Here is a 19,057-nt window from a genome sequence, read left to right on the forward strand (position 1 = left end):
CATGGAGGGTTTCTAAGCTAAGTAAACTTAGAAACTTCAACATGGTATTAGAGCGTGATTGCAGATCACAGGAGAACTAAGAGACATTAGTCGAGCGGAGCAATAGCAGCAGAAAACAGTTGTCCCGAGGTGACAAAAGATGTTTCTAGCAGTGCAGAAGCTAGAAAGTGTGATGCAAAGCTAGCTAGATCCACGCAGAAGAAGTCGGGAACTGCGCAGAGCCTCAGAGAGGCCAGCGTTGCTGACGCAGAGGGCCAGAGTGCTGATGCTGGGCATCCCAAGGCTGACGCAGACCCATCCGAAATAATGCAGAGCCAGCATGGGCAAAGAAGGGCTGATGCAGTGCACAGAGAGGCAGTTGTCGGGGTCTATAAGGCTGCAGGAATATTGCAAAGTGGAGCTGGTGAGGTATTGTAGTCAGAACAGTACCTGACAGAGCAAGGCCAGAGAAGTTGTTACCGAGGGTTTCTAGCCAAGGAACCTGGATTAGCAGTGCAGTGGCACAAGACGATTAGAATAGGGCCCATCTCGACAAGCGGCAGGAGGATTTCCATGAAGGAAATCAAGACTCAGAGGGAGTCCAGAAGAGAACTTCCAGACAGGAACTAGAGACTCCGAGGAGTCAAACAGAGAACTTCCAGGAGGGAAGTAGAGGAGCATCATGTCACTACACGGGGTAAGAGACCAGGATAGATTGGACGAAGCATTGAATTTCGCAGTCTGGAAGGCCAGAATCTTATCAGTGCTTGACAGGAATCGTGCCAAGAACTTCGCCTTGAAGACAATAGCTATCCCAGTCGACCCAAATGATAATGACAAGTACGAAGAGGCAATGGCGAGGGCCGAATGCATTATCCTTGACAGGGTCAAGGATCATGTGGACCACATATAGTCGAGAAGGAAACAGCAGTTGAGATGTGGGAGGCTCTCAAGAACCTGTACCAGCATACTTCTGTGTAGAGAAGAATGTTGCTCGAAGACCAAATGAGGTCGTATCAAATGAAGAAGGGTCAAACGATTGACTCCTTCCTCGGAGGACTGAATGAGATCCGAGATCAGTTGATTGCTATAGGAGCAACACCGGATCAGGAGGTTATGGTGACGACAACCCTGAATGCTGTCTCAGAAGAGTAGGAAGTGTTTGTCCAGAACATCGTGGGCAAAGGGACTCTCCTACCTTGGGACGAGATGTGGACAGCTCTTCGCTAGGAAAAGATCAGACGGTAGTCAAAGACAGGTAGCAGCAGCAAAGGGATCAAGGTCAAGCAGGAGGAGGAGGATGTGGCCTTAGCATCTGAGGGAAAGCAAGAGAAGCGGAAGAAGAAATATCTCTCCAAGATCAAGTGCTTCCACTGTGGGGAGATGGGTCATTATGTGACCCAATGCCCAAGGAAGAAGAGTAAGGGAGAGTTTTCCGAGACTAAGGCAGCGCCAGCACGAGTAGAGAAGGAAGTTTTGACAAACGATGACTGTGCCATGAGTGCACATGCACCACTTGAGCGGAAGTAGGGAGACATCAAGTTGTAGTCAGATGGACTATAGGAGATGAGCGGTAGGATCCTTGAGGTACCCAGCCTCTTGGATTAAACCTTGCAATGGGAGCCCCGACAAGGAGTAGCAAGACTAGTTGAGTGGGTAGATGTGGATGCAGATGAAGCAGCAGAGAGAGCTACAGTGCAGGAGTCCCAAGACAGCGCAAAGCTAGTAGGCTACAGTAGTGCAAGAGGCACAAGAGTGTTGCACTAGTGCAGGAAGGCACAACGAGGTGTGCAACGATGCGAGATGCAGGGAGTTGTTGCAGCAGTGCAGAGGTCAGAGAGAGGGAGCACTTGTCAGCGGCAGAGGGAGCTTCAGCATTAGTGGGTGTTTCTAGCCCAACAAGGAGGTCAGTTTGGAGATCAGTTACATACTTCTCAGTAACTGAGTTGCAATGCAGCAGTGGGCAGCACGATGCAGCATGATGAGAGGAGGTACAGTGCGGATGCAGTGCTGGGAGAAAGGACCAGTAGGAGCACGGATGCAGAGGGAGTTGTTGTACAGATGCAGCAATGGCAGTGGAAGAACCATGGGCAGCAGTACAGGAGGCAGCACTGCAGAGGATGTTGGGCAGAAGGCCTAGCATCAGCACAGGTACCGATGTTGGATGATCAGAGTAATACTCAATAAGGAGTATTGCTAGAGCATTGTCCTCTCTAAGAGGGAGTGTTGATTTGGGGTAGCATCGGATGTGCTCTAGCCACAAAATTTGGTGGAGAGGATGGGGCACATGAGATCTCCAATACCCAGAAAGAGTTTGGGTAGATTCTAAACAGATCAGGGGATATTAAAATAATTAATATTTTTAATGGAGTCCCTAAGTCTAAACTTAGGGAAAATAAAATATTAATGTGTATTAATATGAATCTGTGTTAGAGTGGTCCAAAAGACATGGATCAAGCCAGATCTAATCTTAGCCATTGATTAGAGGTTTAATCTCGGTCGTTGAGATGTCAAAAGAAAAAGTATAAGAGGAGGCTTGAGGGTCACTTGGAAAGTACACCAGATGATCGATAATTCTATTCTCTAGAGCGAGATTGCTAAGAGAGATAGACCCAGTGATCAGGAGAGCAGCTGAGAGGCATTGAGTATAGAGGAACAAAGAAGGCAGAGATTGTGTCGGGAGAGTAGCGCAGCAGCCAAGGAGGGTGACGCAGAGCCAACAAGGGCTCACGCAAAAGCAGCCAAGTGCTGCGTAGAGCACCAGAGGGGCCAGCGTGGCTAATGTAGAGGCTCCCAGAGCTGACGCAGGGCCTCCTGGGGCTGACACAAGCCAAGGAAGACTGACGCAGGGCTAGCACTGGGCTAGGAAAGGCTAACGTAGTCCAGATTGGGTAGACACTAGAGTTGCAGGAGCAGCTTTGTGCTGAGGAGCTGCGCAAAGGGTTTTCCGGGATTTCAGCCAGGAGATTTCTCTCAAACTGTGAGGTATAGCTGCTAAGGAAATTCTCTGTTGGGTAGGCCAGTTTCGGCACGCAGATTATACTCTGATATTGCTTAATAAGAATACCCTCAGATAGCTACACCGATTTTCCCGCATTGAGTTTTTCTGGGGACATTGGTCCAAAAATAATGGTGTCATGTGGTGTGTTTGTTCTTGTTTCTTTTAGTTGTTGATCTGTAATATGTTGAGCATGCACTAGTGTTTATTTTCAGTATTTATATTGTAAATAACTTGTTAAGAAAGATAACAAGTAGGTAGGAATAAATCAGATAAAATGCATGGAGGTTTCTAAGCTAAGTGAACTTAGAAACTTCAACATTCACAACGACTATTGATCTGCAAGGAAAATTAAACTTCTTGAGACTAGAAGTTCCCTAAGGAAACTTTTCCCTCAGTGTGTGCTCTTCTTCCACTCGACGCTAGTTCTGCTCTAGCAAAATGCTACAAAACTACTACGTCCAGCTAGAGATATGCTCTGCGAAAATATTGGGTTGCTCCCTTTGCCTTTGGAATCCCTCAATCTGGAGAAATCAAACTTTTTTGTCCCTCTCTCAGACAAATCGAATCTCCTCAAGAAATTCAGCCTCTTAGCAAAGTGATTGCGCTGCTCTTTGGGGTTTTGATCTACTGCCCACATTGAACAACGAAACTCCTTTCTTCACTATTAATCTCTCCAAATGATCATCTACGCTTTGATACCATGTGAAAATTCGAAAACCCGAATCTTATTACAGCAACTGGGAATTATTCTCCTAATTGTTAATTAAATTTAACAATTTATTTATTGTTTCCTACAACAAATACTCAACAACTACTATTAATTTTAGGTATGTTCTATGCTAGAGCAATTTATTTCAATTTTCATAGTTAGTTGAATATATTTTCCAGATAAGAAATCACATCAACATTAAAGTAAGCTGCAGATAGAACATAAATATAAATCGCAAAGGACAAGCCAAGACAAGAGGACACAAGATGTGGCGCTAGCCAGGGACAAACCCCAATGTCGGGAAACCCTTGATCAATTCTTCTTATATGTTCTTCAATAGTTCAGCAGAGAAAGGGAGAGAGATAGTACATTTACAATAGAAGTCAACACTTTGACTTATCTAGATAAGAGCGTAGATCATCTCTAAGAAGATGATAATTGAGATGAATTGAAGACATGCTGCTTCAACTAATTCTCCAAGGTGACTCCTTCACCTATCATTGTGCTGCATTTCGTCATCATGTTGCACCTCACCGCGCTGCACTATGTTGCACCCATCATCACTATGCTGCATCTCATCACGCTTCATTAATCATTGACTGTACCCATCACTGTACTGCATTATGTGCCATTGTTGCACCATGTTGCCATCCTGACCTATGTGTTGGATGCACCTTGCTTGCTTGTTGTCCCTTGCTTGCTTGTCGTCCCTAGCATGCTTGTTGTCCTTAACATGCTTGTTGTTGCATGCTAGCTGTAACATTGCATGCTTGGTGTATTTGCTGCTAAGTACCATACAACTATCCCAGTGTTAGTTAGTTGTTCCTTACATGCTGCTCTCCTTCCAAGACAGATGCTCCGGTTGTTTCGATAGTTCCCGACAGTTCTGGCAGTTCTAGTTGTTCCCTGTAGTTCCGGTTGTTCCTAGCAGTTTCAGTTGTTCCTGGCAGTTTCGGTTGTTCCCAGTAGTTCCGGAAGTCCTGGCAGTTCAGCTAGTCCTGGCAATTCTGGCTTTTCCAGCAATTCCAACTTTTCCGACAATTTCGGCTTTCCTGGCAATTTTGGCTTTTCCGGGATTTCCGGCTTTTCTGGCATTTCCAGCTTTTCTGGCAGTTCCGACTTTTCCGGCTTTCTGGGTTCTCCGGCAGTTCTGTCTTTTCCAGCAATTCCAGTAGTTCTGGCTTTTCCGGCTTTTTTGGAAGTTCCGGTAGTTCCGGCTTTTTCGGCAGTTCCAGCTTTTTTAGCTTTTCTGGCTTTTTGAGCAACATATAGCTTATTCTTCCATGACTGCATTTAGATCTAGGGCATGTTATCTAGGGTAGCATATACCCTAGGGCACTCCCTCTAGCTCTCATCTTCATCAAACCCAAAACAGGATGAAGTGAGATCACAGGAGTGAGTGTGTGTATGACAAATGACTTTAAGTCCTCTTCTATTTATACTAAAACATAGAGGTTGAATAGACATGGTTGTTTGGCTTCTGAGCCTACATAAGTTGTTGGCCGACTTGACAATTTGTACATAATCAAAATAAACTCATATCTTCATTAATACTTATCGGAATCGGATAATCTTTAGATTAATCCTACACCTCTCGATGAGAGCGATCCAAGAAGAATATTAGCTACCATAAATAAGATGACCCACATGGAGTTTGGCCCTAGTTGCCAATTTTAACAACTACACTGCAACCTACACAAATAAAACTGCGGAAAAATAAACGTTGGAAGAAATGCTAACACACACTCATAAATTTACATAGTTATTTTTTGACAAATGTCCCCAGAAAAACCCAACTTGGGAAAACCGGTGCAGTAGTGAAATCTGAATACATCTATGGATGCCCAACTGGCAATCTAAACAGTAAGAAATTTGGCAAAGATATTCCCTAAGCAACCCCAACACTCGCGCTCCCTGCACTAGTGTTGCCTGCACTCGAGTTCCTGCACCCGCGGGTTCTTGCACTTACACGTTCCTACACTCGCGTTCTTGCACTAGCACGTTCCTGCACTCGTTCCTGCAGTCGCCTTCATGCACTTGCGCGTTCCTACACTCGCATTCTTGCACTCGCGCGTTCCTACAATAGGAGTAACTCAACCTCTTGTTGTTGCCTCTCCAGATCTGGAAGTCTTCCTCCGGACCACTGCCCCTGCTCCTCACTGACACTATATCCCACTCTGGCTCGAATTCTACTACTCCTAGCTCGATCTGCACAAGGCACTGTTGCTCCAGTGTACTCTCCAAGTGCCCATCGACTTCTTCTTATAAAACTTTTTTGGGACTCCAACAACCAAGATTAAATCTTAATCGACGGCTAAGATTAACTAGAAGTCAATCCAGGTGAGTTTCTACAACATTCACACCTTGACTTAATTAATTCTGATTAATTAACCATATTCCCTAAGTTTAGACTTAGGTAATATTAAAAAACTAGTTAATAATCTAATTAATTCATTTCTAGGCGGAATTTCCAGAAACGATTTATGGGTTTTGGAGATCTCATGTATTCTAGCCTCTCCACAAAATTTCAAGGCTAGAACAAATTTCATGCTGTAAAAATTATCCTCTCTTCGCGCTATACCTGGGTACTATGGACCAACAAAAGATGTTACTAGAAGAAAAGTTGAGTTGCATCAGGATGCAGAAGTAGGAAGGCATGGATCCCTTCCTCACCAAGCTTCAAGAGGTTCGAGTCCATCTTGCAGTTGTTGGGGCAGCACCTCAACTTTCAGAACTAGTACGGTTGGCACTAAACAATGTCTCGGAGGATTGGCAAGTCTTCGCCCAAAGTATATGCGGTCGAGACACGTTACCAGGATGGGATAGAATGTGGGCTGACTTATAGCAAGAGGAGTTGAGGCGAGCTCTGCTAAAGAGCTCCATCAGTGGCACCAGTAGCAGTGGACCAAAGGGTGTGAATGTGAAAATTCGATCATCCCGAATCATACTGCAGTAACTGATAATATTTCTTCTATTTGTTAAATTACTTAAACAAATTATTTGTAGTTTTCTACGGAAAATATCAAAATACATACACTGCAACCTTCACAAATAAAATTTTGCTTAAAGTAAATACAAGGAAAATACTAGCACAGATATAACCACGATAACAGTTATTTTTGGACAATTGTCCTTGGAAAGACCCAATGTGGGAAAACTAATGTAGCAGACGAGGTTTTATTTTATTAATCTTCAGCAATAGCTTGTGTACAAGGCAAAATAGAGGAAGAGACACTGAGAGAAATTTACTAGTGAATTTCTCACACTCCACAGCATTTCTCTGACCCCGAAGAGGACCTCCTGCCCCTTTCGTTGGCCTTTCTACGTCACCCTCTACGTAGTGATTGCGTAGGCCCTGGGTAAACCCTTCTGTACTGATGATCTGTTTCCCTCCTCTGTGCTGCCCCCTCCAAACTTGTCCTACACTCTCAGACTATGTTGATGCCCTCTCTGCCCCACTTGCAACTCACTCTCTAATTTGATTTTCTCTTGCTGAACTTCAACCACTGAGAAAATCGATTTGCTTGAGCAACTGAGTATCTGCTCTGGTGTGTTCTCCATCTACCCATAAACTTCTTATACTCTTCTGTTGGAGCACCAACGACCAAGATTAAAACATAATCGATGGCTCAGATTAACTAGAACTCAATCCACGTGTTCTTCTAGAAGATTCTCACCATAACTTAATTAATACCCTTTAATTAACCAGATTTCCTAAGTTTGGACTTAGGAACCATTAAAGAAAAAGTTAATTATTTTAATTAAGTCATCTCTAGGTGAAATTTCCAGAAACAATTTCTGGGTTTTGGAGCATACATGTATTCTACCTCTCCACAAAATTTCGTGGCTAGAACACATTCAATGCTACAAAAATCAACACTCCCTCTTAGCGATGAATGCGTTCTAGTGCTGCAACTGACTAAACCATCACTCTATCTCTGCATCATCTCCTGTCACGTTGCTGATGTCTGGTTGTTGTTGCCCACCAACAACTGCGTAACTCTAATGTGTTGCATCTGTGTTGCTGCTAACCCTGTTGAAATGTTATCAACTACTGGATCTGCATTGCAACTCCCTCTCAACTATTGCTACTAAGAATCTATTGAAACGGATTCTCCACCATACTCATTTGTTCTCTGAACTAGATGAACTTAGCTCTCCCTAGAGCTTTTGTGAATATGTCTGCTACCTGATTGCCTGTGGGGACATACTGCAGTTGAACTACGCCACGTTGAACATAATCCCTAATGAAATGACATCTAATATCAATCTACTTCGACCTATCATGAAATACTAGAATCTCATAGAGTTTTTGCAACTTTGATTATCACAGTAAACATTGGTCACTCCCATCTTCTTCCTGAACAAGCTCACTATATGCCTTCACACATAGTTGTGCTAGCCGCCACATATTCTGCTTCTGTTGAGCTCAGTGCTACTGACTTCTACTTCCTGCTGCATCAAGAGATCATTCTTGATCCAACGTTGAAGCAATACTCGGAGGTACTTTTCCTGTCCACTGAGCTACCTGCCCAATTTACATCTGTGAATCCGCTCAACCTTATGTCATCTCCTCGAGTATATTTCAACCCGAACCCCATTGTTCCCCACACATATCTGAGAATGTGCCTAGCTGCTGCCCAATGTACCATTTTCGGTTCCACCATGAACTGACTAAGGGTATTGACAACGAAGCAAATGTCTGACCTGGTGTTGACCAGATACATGAGTGACCCAATTCCCTGTCTATACAAGGTGGGGTCAACTTCCCTGTCCCCTGAGGCATCTATCTTTTTCCAGTTAGTAATCATCGGTGTTGCCATGGGTCTACAATCCTGCATTCTAAATCTCTTCAGAATTTCTATAGCATATCTCCCTTGCCCAAGGAAGATTCCCCCATTCTTCTACCATACTTCCAACCCCAAAAAATAGTGCATTAACCTCATATCCTTCATGTCGAATTCTGTTGCAAGGTTCCTTTTGCAGTCCTCTATGAGCCTCGATGATCCTGTCAAAAACAGATCATCTACATATAAAACCAGAATGAGAGGCTCATTCTCCACCATCAGATAGTAGAGATTGGGATCTGCATCACTCTTGATGAATCCCAACTGCTGCAAGTAACTGTCAATCCAACCATACCATGCCCTGGGTGCCTGCTTGAGCCCATACAGGGCTTTCTTCAATCTGCATACATGAGTGTGCTTCTCATGAGTTTCAAAGCCTTCAAGTTGCTCTATGTACACCTCTTCTTCTATCACTTCGCTCAAGAATGTTGTGTTGACATCCATCTGGTGAATTTCCCATCCCATCTGCGCTGCTAGGGATATGATGGATCTGATAGAGGTATATCTGGCAACTGGGATGAAGGTTTCCTCATTGTCTATTCCTTCTTTCTTTGCATACCCCTTTGCCACGAATCTTGCCTTACACTTCTCTACACTGCCATCTGCAACGTACTTGAGTTTGTAGATCCATTTGGAACCTACAACTGATCTATCCTCTGGTCTAGGCACCACCTCCCAAACATCATTTGTCATGATAGAACTATATTCTTCTACCATGGCATCCACCCACAGCTGATGTTTTGTTGCTTCCTGAAAACTAGAGGGTTCTGCTATCTAAGCCACCAAGGCCTGGTATATGTCAGGTTGCCTGTGCTGCCTCTTGTCAATTCCAGGAGCTCCGACAAACTCTTCTACATCCTTCAAGGTTTGACGTACTTCCCCACTGGTCTTACCACTAGTGATGGGAGGTTCAATCTGTTCCTCTACCTGTACCTAGAGCTCTGTTTGTTGAGAACTTCCTAGATCTCCTGCCCCTTAGGAGATGCTGCTACTATTCATTTTACTCTAATCCTGTGACTGTCCCCCTGCTTATTCTACCTGCAGTCCCTGCTGCTGCTAGACTAAAGGAACATCTGATAACTGATCTCTTGCGGGCATCTCTCGAGATTTTTTGAAAGCTTTGTCTTCCATAAAATTTACATCTCGCCTCATTACAATCTTCCTGCTGCCAAGAACGTGGATTACGTATGCTTTGGAGGTCTCGCTACATCCTACGTGATACCCCTTTTTTGTAGTCTGATCCAAATTCCTACGCTTCTCATCTGGAATGTGACAATACGCCACACTCCCGAATATCCTCAAATGACTTACCTCAGGTTTCTTCCCAAGAAAACTCCCTCTCGCATTTTCTTCCCAAAGCTCTGTGAGGTGTCCTGTTTTGAATGTACATTGTTGTGTTGCATGATTTTGCCCATAGGAATCTAGGCAAATCCTGATCATACAACATGGCCTTTGCTACCCCGAGTATAGTTCTGTTCTTCCACTCTGCTACTCCATTCTACTGCGGATTGTAGGGAGTTGTCCACTCTCTTTTGATACATTCCTTTGCGCAGAGATCTGTGAAGTCTTTATCCGAGTATTCTCCACCATTATCTGAACGCAATACCTTGATCTTTTTCCCTGTCATATTTTTTACGAGAGCCTTGAACTCTCGAAACCAATCAATGACCTCATCCTTGGTCTTTAGGAAGTAGATCCAGGGTTTTCTAGAATGGTCATCAATGAAGGTGACAAAATACTCGCCACCGCTAAGAGCTTTGGTGGACATAGGGCTGTAAATATCTAAGTGTATCAATCCCAACATGCCATTAGCTCTGTTGTCACTTCTGGGAAACATCGTTTTTGCGTACTTTCCAACTACACATCCTCGTGTTGATTTCTGGTAGCATCCGATGTGCTCTAAGTCTCAAATTTTGCAGGGAGGCTTGGACACATGTATTCCAAAGAACCCAAAAACATTTTTATTAAAATAATTAATTATTTTTAAAGGGAACCTAAGTCTAAACTTAGGAAAATAAAATAATTAAAGGGTATTAATATAAACTGTGGGTGTAACTTCTAGAAGAAGACGAGGATCAAGTAGAAATGATCTTAGCCATTGATTAGCTTATAATCTAGGCCGTTGAATATCAACAAGGAGATTATTTAAGGAGACTTGAGGGTCACTTGGAAGACACACACACAGTTCATAAGTTCGAATTTCTGAAGTAGAGCTACTACTGGGTGAATTTCAATAGTGAGTTGTTGCGGAGAGGGGCGGAGAGAGTTTTGGCAAGAGAATCTTCTTCAGAGCCAAGAATACTCAGCAGAGACACAGAGTGACACATAGAGGAGGCAACGCAGAGGGCAAAGAGGGTGACACAAAGCCAGGAAGGACTCATGCAGGCCCCACGCAGAGCAGCGCAGAGGTCCAAATTTTGCTGAAGGAGCTGACGTTTCTGAGCCGGGAGGGCTAGAAAAGGCTCCTGAAGGCGGATCAATTCTCAGTTGGGTGGACGCAGTGACTTAGCGGCTGATGCAGGGCCCATGCAAGGGCAGCGTAGAAATAGCCGGGGAACTCATAGTTCAGCTGCCGAATCAGCCAAGATCAGCAGTGTAGAGTGAGGTAATCTCACCAGTCTTTCTTGCCAAGCAATTTTCTCTGTAACTAGATTGCAGGGAGGGCATCCAAAGTTGTATTCAGAATACTTCTACATAATAATAAAAACCCTTAGATCTGTCGCACTAGTTTTCTTGCATTGGGTTTTTCCGAGGAAATATGTCCAAAAAATACTATGTCACTTGTGTGTATCTTTCTCTATTGTTTTGTTCTTGTTTTGGGAAAATTAATTAATCAAGTGAAGGTTGCAATTGTATTAGCTTTGATATTTGTTGTAGTAAGCAGTAAATAATTTGTTTCAATAATTAACAAATAGGAGAAGTTTAATCAGTTGTTGCACTAGTAGACTCGGCTGGGATTCTCGAATTTTCACATGGTATCAAAGCAGTGTAGCTGAAGCAAGAAGAACAGTGCCAGAGAAATCAACGTTGAGCAGAAGAGGGATATCAAAAAAGCTGCAGGACGAAGTAGCAGCTGCGGGGTCTACGCCTCAAGGTTCCGAAATCGTGAGACTAGCCCTAAATTCAGTCTCAGAAGAGTGCCAAGTCTTTTTCCAGAGCATCCTGGGCAGGGCAGCTTTGCCAGACTAGAATCATAGTTTTTAAAACCGGAACCGGTGACCAGACCGGTCCACCGACCGGAACCGGTCTAACCGGGACTGGTTTCATCTAAACGAACCGGTTTTAAAAAATACATTAAATAATTAATTTTTAATGAAACAAAACTATTTTTAAGATGTAAAACCATGATTCCAAGCCAATAGAGACAAAATATGCAAATTTTGCTCACTTATATACCATGTAAAGGTGAATATATCAAAATGGCACCGAGTGCAATACATATCATCGACAAAATAGCAAAATACATAAGAAATGAGGCTCTAAATGGCCTATAAAGTCCAAAAACAATGCTGCAAGCTATGAGGCCATTGGCCTACTACAAGTCTACAGTGTACACATGATCAATCATCAAGTTTATCACCACTACTAGACATAGGATCATCATCAGGAGCTACATAGACATCATCTGGTTCAGAGTCTGAGGATGCCTCAACCTGATCTGCAACCTCAGTATCAATGCCACCAATGACAATAGAAGTGGACCTAATGGAAGCACGAGTTTGTCGACCTGCATGACTAGTGCTTTCCATTGGTTCTTTGCCTTTCCTTGATGCCGCTACTGATCCTAGTTCTGATGCCACCAAATAATCTGCGTCATCCCCCACTAAAGCCATGTCGATATCAAAATCAACCTCAAACATAGGTTCTTCAGTCTCCTCCACCCATTCTGATGTTGGATCAATATCGTCCAACACAATGGGATCTAGATCAGGAGTTTTGCTCATCATTTGGAGCTCCGATTGCATTTATTGTTTACCCCCAAACCATGAAATCCTGAAAACCATTAAGTCTACTGAATTTTGAGTGAAATCTAAAATTCTAGTTTCTCCATATGAAATCCAATGAGGTCGAAACCACTCTCAAACATCCTGAGTCATTTCATGGTAATGTTAAAAATTTAAGTAAAAGGATGAAAATGAAAATTAAAGGAAATGTCACTTTTACTTTAAGAATTTAACATTACCATTAATTGCCAACATTGTTAGGGTTGAAACACCCTTAGTTTCCCCCCAAAACCCCTGAAACACAGTAAAAAATATGCTTTTTTAACTTTATGGTGGGTGTGCCTAAAACCGGCCGGTTCCGTCCTAAACCGGCCGGTTTTCACCGGTTAGGGCAAAAAATTGGCGAAATGGCCTTCCCAACCGGGTTTTTTGGCCGGTTTAGACCGGCGGCCTTGCTAACCGGCCAGTTAGACCGGTAACCGGTTTTTCAAAACGGTTTTGAAAACTTCTCGAATAGTATGTGGGCAGCTCTCAAGCAGGAAGAGCTAAGGAGAGATCTAGTCAAGTGCAAGATTGATGGAAGTAGCAGCAGTGGGTCGAAGCCCAAGGAGGAGGATGAGAATGCAGCCTTTGCATCAAAGGGGCAAAAGGAGCAGCAAAGGCGAAGGAAGGACGTATCGAAGATAAAATGCTTTAGTTGTGGTGAAATGGGTCACTACACAATACAGTGTCCTCTCAGGAAAAAGGCCAAAGATGAGAAACACGATCCGAAGGCTGCACCCGCAAAGATCGAGGAGGAGGAGTTTGCCATGACAGCCAAGATACCTCCAAGAGGGAGGTGGGCTAATTTGGAGTTGTAGTTCGAAAAAGCTACAGATGGGAAGGATCCTTGAGGAGCCCACCTCTTGGATCAATTCCTTGCTACTGAGCCCATATCAAGAGTAGCAGGATGGAAAAAGTGTCAGATGGTGCAGAGGAGTGTTAGAGCGACAGATGCAGTGGCTAGAACACCAAGTCTGAGCAACGTAGTGCAGAGAGGCACAGTGCAGTAGCAGCAACAACGCAATGGCTTTAGAGGGATAGCGTGGGACTAGCAGCAGTCAGATATTCATCATCGAGATACATCTATGTTGAACAATTGTTCGATAATATGGGATGTTTTTACCGTTGCTGATGCAGTAGAGCAATAGTTTGTAGTGCAGGGGCAGTTGACAGTGGCAATGCCAGCAGTAGCACGAATGCAGAAATTTAGAGGGAGTTGTACTACTGGTGCAGTGTTGACAGTAGCAGTGTCAACAACAGTATAGTTGCAGCAGCAGTGCAGTAGTTGGTGGACAACATGTCGGACATCAACAGCACAAAGAACGATGTTATGAAGTCAGTGTGACGCTTCAGTTGGAGGTATTGCTAGAGCACATTCCTCGCTAAGAGGGAGTGTTGAATTCTGGTAGCATCGAATGTGCTTCAAGTCTCAAATTTTGCAGGGACGCTTGGGCACATGTATTCTAAAGAACCCAAAAAGCGCTTTGGGAAATTTCAACCGGAGACAATTTTATTAAAATAATTATTTTTAATGAGACCCTAAGTCCAAACTTAGCAAATTAAAATAATTAATGGGTATTAATCTCGCTGTGGGTGTAACTTCTAGAAGAAGACGAGGATCAAATAGAAATGATCTTAGCCATTGATTAGCTTCTAATTTAGGCCATTGAATGTCAAAGAGGAGATTGTTTAAGGAAACTTGAGGGTCATTTGGAAGACACATAGAGAGTTGATCAGTCAGATCGAATTCCTAAAGCTAGAGGCAGCGCAGTGATTTCGTAGTGATCACGTAGAGAGGGCCAAAGGGAGTTTTGGCTGGAGGATCTTCTCGATAGCCAAAAATACTCAGCAGGGAGGCAGCGAGACACACAGAGGAGGTAGCGCAGAGGGCAGAGAGGGTGATGCAGAGCCAGGAAGGGCTCATGCAAGCCCCACGCAGAGCAGCGTAGTGGCCTCCAAAGCAGAAGTCTAAGTTTGCTGAGGAGGCTAACGTTTCTTAGCCTAGAGGGTTGGAAAAGGCTTTTGAAGGCAGATCAATTCTCAGTTGAGCTAACGCAAGGCTTTAGAGGCTGACGCAGGGCCCACACAGGGGCAACGCAGAAGTAGCCGGGGAACTCGCAGTTCAGTTGTTGGATCAGCCGGGACTTGCAGTGTAGAGTGAGGTAATCTCACCAGTTTCTTCTGCTAAGTGATTTTCTCTGTAACTGAATTGTCGAGAAGGCATCCAGTAGTTGTATTCATAATTACTTCAACTTAATAATATAAACCCTCAAATTTGCTGCATCAATTTTCCCACATTGGGTTTTTCAAGGGACGTTTGTCCAAAAACAACTGCGTCACTTGTGTATATCTTTCTCTATTGTTTAGTTTCTTGTTTCGGCATATTATTTTAAATAGTGAATGCTACAGTTGTATTTACTTCTATATTTACCATAGAACACAGTAGATAACTTGTATGGATTAACAAGTCGGAGAAGTAACATCAGTTTGCTGCAGTAAGGATTTCGGATTTAGGAATTTTCACATGGTATCAGAACAGTGCATATGAGACAAGAAGAACAGTGCCAGAGAACCCAGTAGTGAGCAGAACAACAGATCGAAATAGCTGCAGGAGGCAATAGTTCGAATCCCCAAAGGGTTTGCATAGTCCAAGCCAAGAGAGCCAAATTTTCGTGGCAACCTCTCTCTGAGTGAGTCGACAGAGAGGAAGGGCTTCTAGATCTAAATGTTCCCGTGGTAGAGAGAACAAGGCTGACCCTCAGCGTGAGGAGTTGGTGGGACACAGTTTTTCTGCAGGTCGTTTTGTTGAGCAGAAAGACGTCAGAAGAAAAGAGAAGCACAGTGAAGGAATTTTTCCTCAGTAGACTTCCTGCCAAGAAGTCCATTTTTCTTATTGGCTGAGCAGCAGTAGTAAGAAGCAGAGAGGAGCAGTTCAACATTTTTTCGTGGCAGAGATGGCAACTAGTGGTTTGAGGGATCAAGATAGATTGGACAGAGCATCCAACTATGTCATCTCGAAGGCAAGGATGTCATTCCCTCTAGATGAGCATTCCCTCAAGACATATGTCAACATTGTGGTGGCTGAGCCTACAGATCCAGATTCGCTGAAGAAGTACAAGGCAGAAATGGTGAAGGAAAAGAGAATGATCCTTGACGGTGTAAAGGATCGTGTAGTCTATAACATGGCTAGCAGAGGGACTGCTAAGGACATGTGGGATGAATTATCTACACTATATCAGGGATCTTCTAAGCAGCGAAAGATGTACTTAAAGCAGAAACTGAGATTTACACAGATGCAAAACGGGGAGCGCATTGATTTGTTCCTCACGAAGCTTCAGGAGATCCGAAACGAGTTAGCAGCTGTGGGGTCTACACCTCAAGGTTTTGAGATGGTGAGATTGGCCCTAAATTCAGTCTCAGAAGAGTGGAAAGTCTTTGTCCAAAGCATCCTGGGCAGGGCAGCTTTTCTAGACTAGGATAGTATGTGGGCAGCTCTCAAGCAAGAAGAGCTGAGGAGAGATCTAATCAAGTGCAACCTTGACAAAAGCAGCAACAGTAGGTCAAAGCCCAAGGAGGACTATGAGAATGCAGCCCTTGCATCGAAGGGGCAGCAGGAGCAGTGAAGGCGGAAGAAGGACGTCTCGAAGATAAAATGCTTCAGGTGTGGTGAAATGGTCCACTATGCAACATAGTGTCCTTTCAGGAAGAAGGACAAAGATGAGAAACATGATCCGAAGGCTGCACCCGCAAAGATCAAGGAGGAGAAGTTTTCCATGACAGCCAAGATACCTCCAGGAGGGAGGTGGGCTGATTTGGAGTTGTAGTACAAAAGAGTTACGGATGGGCAGGATCCTTGAGGAGCCAACCTCTAGGATCAATTCCTTGCTACTGGAGCCCAGCTCAGGAGTAGCAAGATGGACAAAGTGTTGGATGGTGCAGAGGAGTGTTGGAACGACAGATGCAGTGGCTAGAACACCAAGTTTGAGCAGCATAGTGCAGAGAGGAAAAGTGCAGTAGTAGCAACAGTGCAGTGACTTCAAACTCAGAGGGACAACATGGGACTTGCAGCAACCAGATATTCAGCATCGAGATGCATCTAGCCCACACAGGGGTAGCCCAGAAGTAGCTAGGGAACTTGTAGTTTAGCTGTCAGATCAAGCAAGACTTGCAGTGTAGATTGAGGTAATCTCACCAGTTTCTTCTGCTAAGTGATTTTCTCTATAACTGGATTGTCAGGAAGGCATCCAGTGGTTATATTCAAAAATACTTCACTTAATAATAAAAACCCTCAAATCTACTGCACCGATTTTCCCTCATTGGGTTTTTCTGAGAACGTTTGTCCAAAAACAACTGTGTCATTTGTGTGTATGTTTCTCTATTGTTCAGTTTCTTGTTTCGGCATATTATTTTAAATAGTGAATGTTGCAGTTGTATTTACTTCGATATTTGTTGTAGAACACAGTAAATAACTTGTATGTATTAACATCAGTTTGCCGCAGTAAGGATTTTGTGTTTAAGAATTTCACAGTTCCAACCTCATTGGATTTTATAAGGAAAAAGTAGAATTTTAGATCCACTCAAAATGCAGCAGACTTAACAGTTTTCAAGATTTCGGGGATTGCAAGGTTTTTATTCGAATCTATCATGCACAAGAATATGGATATAGCATTTTGATCAAGAGCACCAAGCCCTCTATATACCTCAATGTTGGTGGCAGTGATCGTTGAACTCCTCTGTCATGAACTCTATTATGATTTTTCTATTTTATTTTAATGGCTAGAGGGTGATATTGATGATGATAGGATTCAGTATCGACTTTGATGTATCATTTTTTATTTAGCACATACTACATCATATATATTAGTGCCTTCTCCATATTTATGTGTATAATATTGTTGTTGCTTTATATGTTTAAAATTTTGAAAAAAATGAATATATTTTGTATTTTTTAATGTTTGCTGCAATTTGTCAACCTTTTTCCGATGTTATTTGAGGTGTTTTCCAAACCCTCACCAATTTTTTTTCAATGTCAGTTTTATCAACACTATAGTAAAGCAAGCATGGTGTCTCTTCTTGTATATGTTCGGACGGGAAATTCATATGCAAACAATGTATGATTGTGTAAGGTGTTTTCTGTAAGCATGAACAAAATGTAGGATACACTCTTGGAGAAAAAAGGTCCACAGTTATAGTCTTTTCTCAATTCAATATAATTCTGGTCATAGTAACCTTGCAACATCATCATCATACTCCAAATGTTTGACACTATATGAAAGTCACGATGTCAGTCATTTGGAACCTCAATAGAATCCAACAATAAATATTGGTCCAATATCCTAACAATTATATAGTTTCCATTGTTTTTCCTTTTCTATATGGATGCCCAAAGTTTTTAACACTGTGCACTAATGCTATAATTAGAAAACATTATGAAAAAATCCCCCTTTTATCCTCGACAATTTTATATATTCCACTATCATTTTCATTTCTGAATAAAATTTATATATTTAATGCAAGTCACAAAAAATATAATTAGATGTGTAACAGATTTCCATCCCCTCAAGCCCCAAGGGTTAGCTCAACTGGTTGAGTCCCCGTTGTCAAGTACCCTAGATAACCGGATTCGTCCTATAGGCCCCACGAATCCCGAATCCATCGTGTCTGACATGATTCTCTCGAGATTCGTGTCCAAAATCCATGACACGTTGTGTCCTATTTTGACACGTCGAATCTGACTGCGTGTCACGATTTTGGCAGCGTGTCCTGTTTTCCAAGACTCGTTAGGCGACAAAAGTGACCTGCACGAATATGAAAAGGCCACATTTGGTCATTACAGCCACGCATATTTTCATTTGGCAAGCGTTTTGGCAGCTTAATGATCAAGTCTAGGCCCTAGTATTGATATGCTATTCATGGTAATGTTAAATTCTTAAAGTAAAAGGATCAAAATGAAGATTATACTTAAATTTTTAACATTACCATGAAATGACTCAGGATGTTTGAGAGTGGTTCCGGCCTCATTGGATTTCATATGGAGAAAGCAGAATTTTAGATTTCATTCAAAATCCAACAGACTTATCAGTTTTTCAGGATTTTAGGATTGGGGGATTGCAATGTTTCCATTGAATTTTGTCATGTATTAGGGTATGGAACTCGTATTTAATCAAGAGCACCAATCCCTCTATGTACCTTGATGTTTGTGACATTGGTTGTCGAACTCCTATATCATGACCCTCCTAAAAATGTACGCATCACTCAAACAAAATCTTGACTTGACATGTTATGCTTGTTCTATCTTATGTTAATGCTTAAAGGGTGATATTAATGACAAAGATCCCTATACAGATACAGAGGTAATGACAAAGATACCTCTGGATATTAATGCTTAGAGGGTGATATTAATGACAAAGATCCTGATTTTCCAACAAGACTAAAAAATTAGACATTTCTTGTGGTGGCAAGAGGGCCAAGCATAAGAAATAGATAATAGATTGATATGTATTTGATTTTTGTATGTACTATGCATGCTAATAGC

At 42.7% G+C, this 19,057-nt stretch overlaps 1 protein-coding gene across 3 annotated transcripts in view; it reads right to left on the reverse strand.

Moving 5' to 3' along the window:
* The window catches only part of LOC149224626 (putative serine/threonine protein kinase IRE4), a 472,510-nt gene that overhangs the window by 201,302 nt on the left and 252,151 nt on the right, over nt 1–19,057 (reverse strand). The gene's annotated exons all lie outside the window — the stretch shown is intronic.

Source organism: Pinus tabuliformis, chromosome Q (genome assembly GCF_031772625.1).
Source record: "Pinus tabuliformis cultivar Carrire ecotype Pingquan chromosome Q, CPIR1, whole genome shotgun sequence".
Classification (NCBI taxonomy): Eukaryota; Viridiplantae; Streptophyta; class Pinopsida; order Pinales; family Pinaceae; genus Pinus; species Pinus tabuliformis.